The 10,230-nt window shown below is 43.8% G+C and overlaps 1 pseudogene; it reads right to left on the reverse strand.

Moving 5' to 3' along the window:
• Positions 1–9,533: 9,533 nt before the first annotated feature.
• LOC102851907 overlaps positions 9,534–10,230 on the reverse strand; it is a 1,941-nt pseudogene continuing 1,244 nt past the window's right edge.

The following is a 10,230-nucleotide window of genomic DNA, read 5'->3' on the forward strand; positions in this document are numbered from 1 at the left end:
ATAGGGCTGTTGTACATAGGGTCACTATGAGTCACAAGCGACTCAACGGCACATAACAACAGTTGTGCAACCAAGCAAGCAGACGTTGTTAACAATTTTAGTCTCTTCTTCAAATGCACTATTATTCAAACTGTACTGCAACGGATTTGGTATTTTGGTGGATTCCCCTCCCCCTGTTTGCTGGGTTTTGTGCCGTTAAGCTTCAACACTGGAAAATCCTTGGTAAAAGATCAAAAATGGATATTTCAGGCTGAATTTGTTGTGTATTGTGGAATCGAAATTGATCCATAGCTGACCCTCCAGTGGGTTTTCAGAGGCAGTGTATCGCACGGGAGGACAGTGCCCATCCTTCTCGCACATAGCAACTGGTGGACTGGGGGCCTCTGATGACCTTACTTAACTGCTTTGCAATCCCAGGGGCAAGAGGTTCGCATCCAGGGCATGCAAGCAGAAGTGTCCTCGGTGGAGGACAGATTGGCCTGTTTGGTAACCACCAAAATGAAACATGTTCTTTTGATCACTTCTGTAAATTTGTTTTCATGCATACATCTATTTTAAAAAGTTATATTTAGGTTTTTTAAAAAAATAAGAGACTTTGACTTCCGCCACGTCCCATGCGGAACAGTCCCATGTGAGCCATTTCCTTGATAGTTTCTGGGTTTCTCAGACATTGCAGAGAATTAAACAAAACACAAAAACAAAGCTGGAAGGGAACAAGATGAAATAGTTGGTGTTAGAGATGATACATGATAGGGTAGTGCAGCTATTTGTAAAAGCTGGAGAGTGGACATCTGAAATCCCTACCTCATAGGAACCGGCTTCATGCTAACCCTCCTAAAAGAAATTATTCATGCAGTGCAAAGCTGGTATTAACCCTGTGTGGCTGAATTAGAGTTGGAGGTATCCAAATGAGCCCATGACTTAAAAGTACAGACAGAAAAAAGAGACATTGTTGTTATGTACTGTTGAGTCACCTGTAATCTCATAGCGACCCTATATACAGTAACTGAACCCTGCCCTATCCTGAGCCAGTCTTACTAACTCCCAACTCATCTAGCCCTACTGCCCTAGTTACTGTATCTTTGGACATTGTTAGGAAAGAAATGGAACACATAAATACTGACATATTAGGTTGACATATTAGGTACTGGCAAAGTGAGATGGGTTGGCAAGGGACATTTTGAATCCCACAATCATGATATGCTAGATGCTAGAGATGAAAAGGTGAGGAAAAATGGAGTTGCTCTCATAGTTAAAAGTCATTTCCAGATCTATCTTGAAATACAAGATTGTGAGTGACAGGATAATATCCCTAAACATACAAGTAAGACCTGTTACTACCACTATCATTCAAGTATATGCACCAATAACCAAAGCCAAAGAGGAGGAAATAGATGATTTCTAACGAAGTTTACAGTAAAAAAATAGATCAAACATTCAGTCAAGATGCGTTAATCATAATGGGTGACTGGAATGCAAAATTTAGGAATAGGGAAGAAGGATCAATAGAAAACATGCAATTGGGGACAGAAATGAGGCTGGGGAAAAAATTTTAAAGAGGCTTGGGGTGGATTGATCGATTCAGTACAATAAATGACTTTCTCATTGCAAATGCCATTTATAAGGAACAAACACAGACTATACACATGGATTTCACCTGATGGTATGCACCGGAATCTGATTGCTGACATCTGTGGAAAGAACCGTTGGAGAAAGAGAAGTGAGGTATGTGCACTCACGCACACACATTTCCTTGTTTTAAACACAGAGAAAGAGCAGAAGCTATAACACTTTGTGGCCCAGTAGATCAATTTTTCAAAATGGTTTTCCTAACTATTAGCTCATGGGGTTGGTGTAGAATAGGGAAAAGTTGAGATCTGTTTGTCATGGTCAACTTGACTGCATCTAACAGTCATTAACATTATAAGCCTGTGCTTATAATGTGACTAAGGTAAATAGCAATAAGGGGAACAGACTGCTCATTAGGGGACTTGTCTGCTTAACTAGCTTACACTGAGCAGATCAGAGGCAGAAATGAAGACTTGTTACCATCAAGGAAGAAACAGCAACACAAATGTTTTAAAGCCAGAGATTCTTACAAGAGATGGAAAGAGGCCCAAGATCAGGACACTCCAGACGTAGCAGAGATGGCGTGAGACAGCTGAGTTGGTACCGCTGCCTCATGGGGCCAGGGGGCCAGTGCTGAGGGCCCTCCAACCTTGCTGGAGAGCTGGGGTTAGGATTGAAAGAGCTGTGTAACACTGGGCCAAAGCCACAGTCCTGAAGGTCAGAAAGCCTGCAAGCACACCCAAGAAGCTGACTTGGCTGAAGGAGTGTAACCTATTTCCTACCTGAATTGTAACCTGTTAACTTCCATAATAAACCTCATAACTGTGAGTATGGTCTGTGAGTTACTTCTGTGTGGCCATTGCAAAAGATAAGTAGATCCAGTAGTAGAACCCTTGGAGGAACAGTTGGTGTAAAAATTGACAGAAGTCTCTTCATCAAATGGGGTTGGCAAAACTGGACAGCTATGCGCAGAAAACTGAAATAAGATCCTCACCTCACACCATACACAGACAACTCAAGGTAGATCTGGGGATAAAGCCAAAAATATAAAGATCATCAGATATAAAATAGAAACACATTTAGAATCCTCAATGTGCTGCATAAATAGGCTTTAAAATACAGCCAAAAATGTTGACTACCAGGAGAGGGTAAAATGGGTGAATGGGACTTTGTAAAACTTAAATCCCTGAGTGCATTAAAAAACTTAATCAAAAGAGACTACAGATGGCGGGGGTGGGGGAATATTTGCAATGACAAATCTGATAAGAGACTCATCAAAGCTGTGACACAAATATACACACCTTCGTGTTTATTGTAGCGTTATTCACAACAGCAAAGAGATTGAAGCAGCCACTGCCCAAGTACCTATCAGGAAATTGGTAAACTGATACAGTCACTCAATAGACTTGACTTGGCATTGAAAAACAATAACATGTGAAACACTACACAGTGTAGGTGAATGCAGAGGATTTAACGCTTAGTGAAATAACACAGTCACGAACAAATACCACATAAGACTACTGTTAGAAAAATAATGTGTGTAAAGAGGGAAGAAATGTGGTATCACATTCATAAGGAAGATTCAAAGAATAACCTTTGTTATACAGAGGACACAATCTTCCTTGCTGAAAGATAAGAGGTCTTGAAGCATGGCTTCAGAAGGCTAAAAACTGCAACCTTCAATATGGATTGCATCTCAACGTCAAGAAAACAAATATCCTTGCCACTGGTCTGTCACCAGTTGGCAGTAATATAAGAAACTGAGAAGAGTTTATTCATTACAAAGGGGGGAAATGAGTTACATTTAAGTATCACTTTATGCCTGAGGGGCAGCACAGGAGAGGAAGACCCTGGATGAGATGGATTGATAAGGTACCTGGGGCAGTAGGATTAAGTGTGTCAGAGTCAGTGAGACAGGCTCAGGAAGGGGAAGGGGTCAGATGTTTAGTACAAAGTGTCACTGGGAGTTGTACTCGGCTCGATGGCACCTAACAACAGCAATCCTCTCTTGACTACAGGTGATGAGAGCTAACTCCTGAGATGAGTTTGCAAAGTCTTTCAACCTGCAGGCCCTCTTGTTCACTGACAAAAATCAGCAGACGTTGTGAACCACCTAAAGGGAAAGCTCACAACAGTCAGTCAGTGAGGAACTGTGGCCCGTACTCCAATTTCCCATGAAAGACTGAAGCTTGCCAACAACCCCATTAGTGGACTTGAAATAGATCCCCAGTCCAGCCATCAAATGTTAGCTGCCATCGAGTATGACTCAGAGCAACTCTATGAACAAAAGATCTGAACCCTCTTCTATCCTGTGCCATCCTCACACTTCCTGACACACAAGAGCTCATTGCCGCAGTCACCGTGCCAATCCACCTAGTTGAGGATCTTCGTCTCCGTCATTGACCCTCCACCCTTCCCAGCATCATGTCCTTCTCCAGGGAATAGCCCCTCCCAGCAACATGCCCTGAATATGTGAGGTGAAGCCACATCATACTTGCCTCCAAAGAGCACTACTCTGGCTGCACTCTCTTCAAGACATATCTGTTCTCTTGCCCGTGCGTGGAATGTTCAGTGCTCTTCCCCAATAACACAGCTCAAAAGAGGCATTTCTTTTTCTGTCATCCTTAAGCATTGTCCAGCTCCAAGATGCATAGCAAGTAAATGGAAAGCCATCAAATAAGATCATGATTATCCCTGCCAACATATTGATCATCATTTGTAAAATTCGTGAGACAGAAGCTAATCTGTGCTGGGATTTCTGACTCCTGAAAACTGAGTGTGGTACCAATAGATTAAGCTGCATGGCCCTTCCCTCCACAATCTTTGATTCTGCCCTCTTTGTCTAGGCTTGTTGTTATGTGCCGTCGAGTCGCATGTACAACAGTCCTAAACCCTGCTCTATCCTGTGCCAATCTCACTGCCTCTGACACACCCATCTCGATTACCCCAGTCACTGAATCAATCCACCTCATAGAGGGTCTTCCCCTCTTGAGCCATCCCTTCCACTCTCCCAAGCATGATGTCCCTCTCCAAGGACCTCTCCCTCCTGACAACATGTCCAAAGTATTTCAGACAAAGCCCCAGAATCCTTACCTCCAAGGAGCAGCCTGATTTAACCCTCTCCAGGATGAAGCTGTTTTGTTTTCTTGGCAGTCCATGGTACATTCAATACTCTTCTCCAGCACCACAGCTCAAAGGCATCAATTCTCCTTCTATCCTCCTTGGTCATTGTCCAACTCTCCAATGCATAACAAGTGATTGCAAAGACCATAGCCTGTATCAGACTCACCTTAGTCTCCAGAGTGACACCATTGCTCTTCAGTACCCTGGAGAGGTCCCTAACAGCAGACTTTCCCATCGCAATACTTTTTTTATTTCCTGGCTACTGGTGCCAAGAGTGTTGATCATAGAGCCAAGCTGACTAAAGTTGTGAACAATCTCAATCTCTTCGCCATCCATCCTGATGCTACCAATTGGTCCAGTGGTGAGAATCTTTGTCTTCTTGACACTGAGCCTCAATCCATATTGGAGGCTGCATTCCTTGACCCTCTGTAGCAGGTGCTTCAGGTCCTCTTCAGTTTCAGCAAGCAGGGTTGTGTCATCCGCATAATGCAGATTGTTGATAAATCGTCCACCAATCTTGACCCCACATTTCTCCTCATAGAAACCAGCCTCCAGGATAATCTGTTCTGCATATAGGAACAAGGATAGGGGACACAAAAACCTTAGCTAAAAGCTAAGGTGAAAAGTATATGGGAGTAGATGGGAAGTTTCTGACAATGTGTTATATGTTGCAGGGATAACTGAAAGGTCAGAGGTTCAACTCCACTGTTTGCTCTAAGGGAAAAAAGATGAGCAGCCTGCTCCTAAAGAGATTTACAGTCAAAGGAACTAGATGGACCATCACTCTGAGTCAGAATAGGCTTGAAAGCAGTGAAAGGGTTTGGTTTTGAGTACTACTACTAATAAATCTCTTGAGAAGATCATCCAAAAACAGAATGGTGCATTGACAGAGAGCTGGCAGAAGTTCAAGTTAGGTTTAGAGGAGGCTGTGGTAGTAGGGATATATTACTGCTGATGTCAGATGGATGTTGGCTGAAAGCAGAGATTATCAGAAGAATGTCTATTTATTTGTGTCTTATTGACTATTCAAGGGAATTTGGCTGTGTGGATCATGACAAACCATGGCTAACATTGAAAAGAATGGCAATCCTAGAACACTTAATTGTCTCACATGAAACCTAAACCTAGGCAAAGAAGCTGTTGTACAAATGGAACAAGGGAATACTGCATAGTTTAAAATCAGAAACGGTGTGCATCAGGGCTGTATTCTCTCTCCATACCTATTCAATCTGAGTGCAGAGCAAATCCTTCAAGAATCTAACTGTATGGAGAGTAATGTGGCATCAGAATTGGAGGAAGACTCATCAATAACCTGTGTTACACAAATGACTCAGGAAGTATTAAAAGAAGATGGATATATACTGAGTCACTGTATTAAAAGGAATTGGCAGACACAGAAGAATTTAATGAAATAAAATATGAGCAAAAGCCTATGGTGATACAGGAAGAAGTTCAAGCTGCTTTGAAGGAAATAGGAAAAAATAAGGCCCCAGGACTAGATGGTATACCAATTGACATATTTCAGCTAACAGATGCTGCCCTGGATATGCTCACCATGTTGTGTTAAGAATCTAAGGGAACTCTGGTGGCCTAGTGGCAAGACGCTGCACTGCAATCCCAGAGGTACGTGGTTCAAATCCACCAGATGCTCTGCTGGAGAAGGAGGGGGCCATCTCCTCCTGTACCAGTCAGATCTGATTTGACAGTACATGTAAAAATAATACAATAAACATTAAAAAAAAGAATCTGGAGAACAACCACTTGGCCAACTGACTGGAAGAGATCTATATTCGTTCCCATTCCAAAGAAAGTGATCCCACAGAGTGTGGAAACTTTAGAACAATATCATTGATTTCACATGCAAGCAAGATTCTGCTGAAGATTATCCAAAAATAAGTGGAACAGCACATCAGCAGAGAACTGCCAGAATCCAGGCTGGGTTTAGAAGGGGTTGTGGTACTTGGGATATTGTAGCTGATGTTAGATGGATCTTAGCTGAAAGCAGGGAATACCAGAAGAATGTCTATCTGTGTTTCATTGACTATGCAAAGGCTGTTTGGATCATAACAAACTATGGCCGACTATGAGAAGAATGGGAGTCCAAGAACACTTGATCATTCTAATGTGAAACCTATACTTGGACCAAGAGGCAGTCATCAGAACAGAGCAGGGAAACTGCATGGTTCAAAATTGGGAAAGGTGTATGCCAGGGATGTGTCCTACCTCCATACCTTTTCAACCTGTATGCAGCACAGATTATCCGAGAGGCTGGGTTCTATGAGGAGAAGTGTGGTGTCAGGATTGGTGGAAGTTCTGTTAACAATCTGTGTTACGCAGATGACACAACCCTACTTGCTGAAACTGAGGAGGACCTGAAATGCTTGCTGCAGAGGGTCAAGGACTGCAGCCTTCAGTATGGATTGCGGCTCAATGTTAAGAAGACAGATTCTCCCCACTGGACCAATTGGCATCATCAGGATGGATGGTGAAGAGATTGAGATTGTTCACAGCTTTAGTCTGCTTAGCTCCATGGTCAACACTCTTGGCACCAGCAGCCAGGAAATAAAAAAAAATATTGCGATGGGAAAGTCTGCTGTTAGGGACCTCTCCAGGGTACTGAAGAGCAGTGGTGTCACTCTGGTGACTAAGGTGCTCTGATACAGGCTACGGTCTTTGCAATCACTTGTTAAGCATCAGAGTGTTGGACAATGACCAAGGAGGATAGAAGGAGAATTGATGCCTTTGAGTTGTGGTGCTGGAGTATTTAATATACAATGGACTGCCAAGAAAACAAACAGCTTCATCCTGGAGAGGGTTAAATCAGGCTGCTCCTTGGAGACAAGGATTCTGGGGCTTCATCTGACATACTTTGGACATGTTGTAAGGAGGGAGAGGCCTTTGGAGAGGGACATCATGCTTGGGAGGGTGGAGGGACGGCTCAAGAGGGGAAGACCGTCTGTGAGGTGGATTCATTCAGTGACTGGGGTAATCGGGATGGGTGTGTCAAAGGCAGTGAGATTGGCACAGGATAGAGTAGAGTTTAGGGCTGTTGTACATAGGGTCGCTGTGAGTTGCAAGCAACTTGACGGCACATAACAACAACAACAACACAAAGGACACAAAGTCCCTCCTGGCCACGTGCCCAAAGAATGTGAATGGAGCTTCACAATCCTAGCCACCAAGGAGAAACTTGGTTTCACCCTTTCCAAGACAGTCTTATTTGTTTTCTTGGTGGCCATGGTATATTCAAGACTTCTGCAGTACTACAGCTCAAAGGCATCAATTCTTCTGTCATCCTTAGTTATTGTCCTCTTCTCTGATGAATAGCAAGTAATTGTGAAGACCATGGCTTGGATCAGGCACACCTGAGTTTCTGGGCTGACATCATTGCTTCTCAGTACTCTGGAGAGGTCCCTGACAGCAGATTTTCCCAACGCAATTTTTCTTTTGATTTCTTGGCTTCTGGTGCCAAGAATGTTGATTGTGGAAACGAACAACTATAACTGTTTGGGGTTTTTTTTTTTTCAGTATTGATTTTAATGAAAGTTTACAGACTTTGGATTTCCACTCACTCATTGTACAAACTGTAATTGTTAACAACCTCAATCTCTTCTCGATCTGTCATGATGCTGCCAGTTGTCCCATTGGTGAGTTTTGTCTTCCTGATGTTGAGCTTCAATCCATATTGAAGACTACACTAGGATTTTAAAAACTTAGAGGTGAAATCAAAACCCCACCAGAAAACTTACAGGCTATCTAAGGTGCAACAGCAGTGCCTTAAGGGAGCGATGAGGTAATCTGTTCATTAAAGTTTTATAGTCTCAGAAACCCCATGGGACATGTCTGCTTTGTTTTAGAGAGCTGTTATGAGTTAGACTCAACTCTGCAGGACTGGGTTTTAATGCCTATAAAAATCCACATTCTGTAGTAAAAATGAAGCACTTTCTTTCTTCAAGGTAGCTCCCGTGGTGTAGTCCAGGAGGTGTTGCCATCTAACCCACAGGCAGCGACTCTCTGGTGGTTGAATCCACTGGTGGTTCCGTGGGAAGATGATTCTTCTGCGCGATCTACGGCCTCCAAAAACCTGCTGGCGGGTCAGCCACGAGCTGGCTCTGACTTGTTATTTCTTCCTTAATCCCATCACCAGTGCCAAGTCGTAATGGAATGAATCCAGACATTTTCTGTGAAACATAGCAATACTTTTTTTTTTAGATGTTAAATGCTATCTAGTCAGTTCTAACTCATAGTGACCATATACACAACAGAAAACCCTCCTCTGTCCTCCACCACCCTTGAAGTTTTTGTCTTGTTGGAGCTCATTGGTTGCAGCATTGGCAATCCATTTAGAGGAGGGTTTTCTTCTTTTTTTCATCTTTTACTTTATCAAGTATAAGTTATTCTCTACGAACTTCTTCCCCCAATAATGTCCAAAGTAGCTGAGATGGGTCTCACTGTACTCAGTTTTATGAGGAGCATTCCAACTTCTTTCAAGGCAGATTTGTTACTTCTTCTAGTAATTAACGGTATAGTAAAAATTCTTTGCCAATATAATAATTTAAATTTGTCAATTCTTTTTTTGGGGCTTTCTTATTAATCACTCAGCTTTTGGGGTTTTTGTGTTTTTGTTTTTTGTTGTTGTTGTTGTGTTTGTTTTTTTTACCATTTAACTTGTTTTAATGTTTTGTGGGGTTTTTTTTTCACAAATGGTGAAAAATACTAAAGTACAGACAAGGGATAATCATAATGTTGTGGCCAACATTATAAATATGGAATTATAAATTTAAAACATTTTCTGGTTTAAAAAATAAATCTGGAAGTCAATGCAGCTCTGCAGGTCTTGTCTAATAGGGCCGGTCTCTGCGCTCCTGGCGGTGCTCGCCTTTATCCATCTTCCCGGGTCCTCCGCGGCCGCCTCTTCGTCCTCCCATCTGTTCCGTCAATGGTCCAGGGGGCACCCCAGGACCCCCACGTCTTACTCCACCAAAACCACCTCGGTCCATGCCCCGGCCGCCACGGAAGCCACCTCTGTCTCCACCACGACCACCTCTGAACATTCCACCTGGACCACCAAGGTCCATGAGGCCACCTCTGCCGCCACGCATGCCACCAGGGCCACCTCTGCCGCGGTCACCACCCGGAGGTGGGAAGGGTGGCGGGAGGAAGCCTTCAGGCTTCGGGGCCTTACACTGGTTGCACTCTGTTCTCCAGGCAAAGTTCTGTTTTCCACAACCCGGATTGGGGCACTGCCAACCTCCAGCTCGGTGTTGGACGTTTCCTCCTCCAGATGGGTTCCCTTGGGAACCCCGGGGTCCTCGTGGGGGGAAGCCTCCTCTATCTCCTCCACGGCCTCCCATGCGACCCATGGGTCCCCCAGGACCTCCTGGGCCCCCTGGACCTCCACGGAGTGGCGGTGGCTCACGGGGTGGCATTCCACCACGCATGCTGTTCATGGGCGGCTTCTTCCGCGCAAGAGACACTTTAAGCTTGCTCCCTTGGAAATCCTTCCCATCAAACCACTCCACAGCAGCCTTGGCAGTC

The sequence above is a fragment of the Elephantulus edwardii genome, unplaced genomic scaffold, assembly GCF_000299155.1.
Source record: "Elephantulus edwardii isolate Elephantulus edwardi_28Jun2011 unplaced genomic scaffold, EleEdw1.0 scaffold00237, whole genome shotgun sequence".
In the NCBI taxonomy this organism is placed as follows: Eukaryota; Metazoa; Chordata; class Mammalia; order Macroscelidea; family Macroscelididae; genus Elephantulus; species Elephantulus edwardii.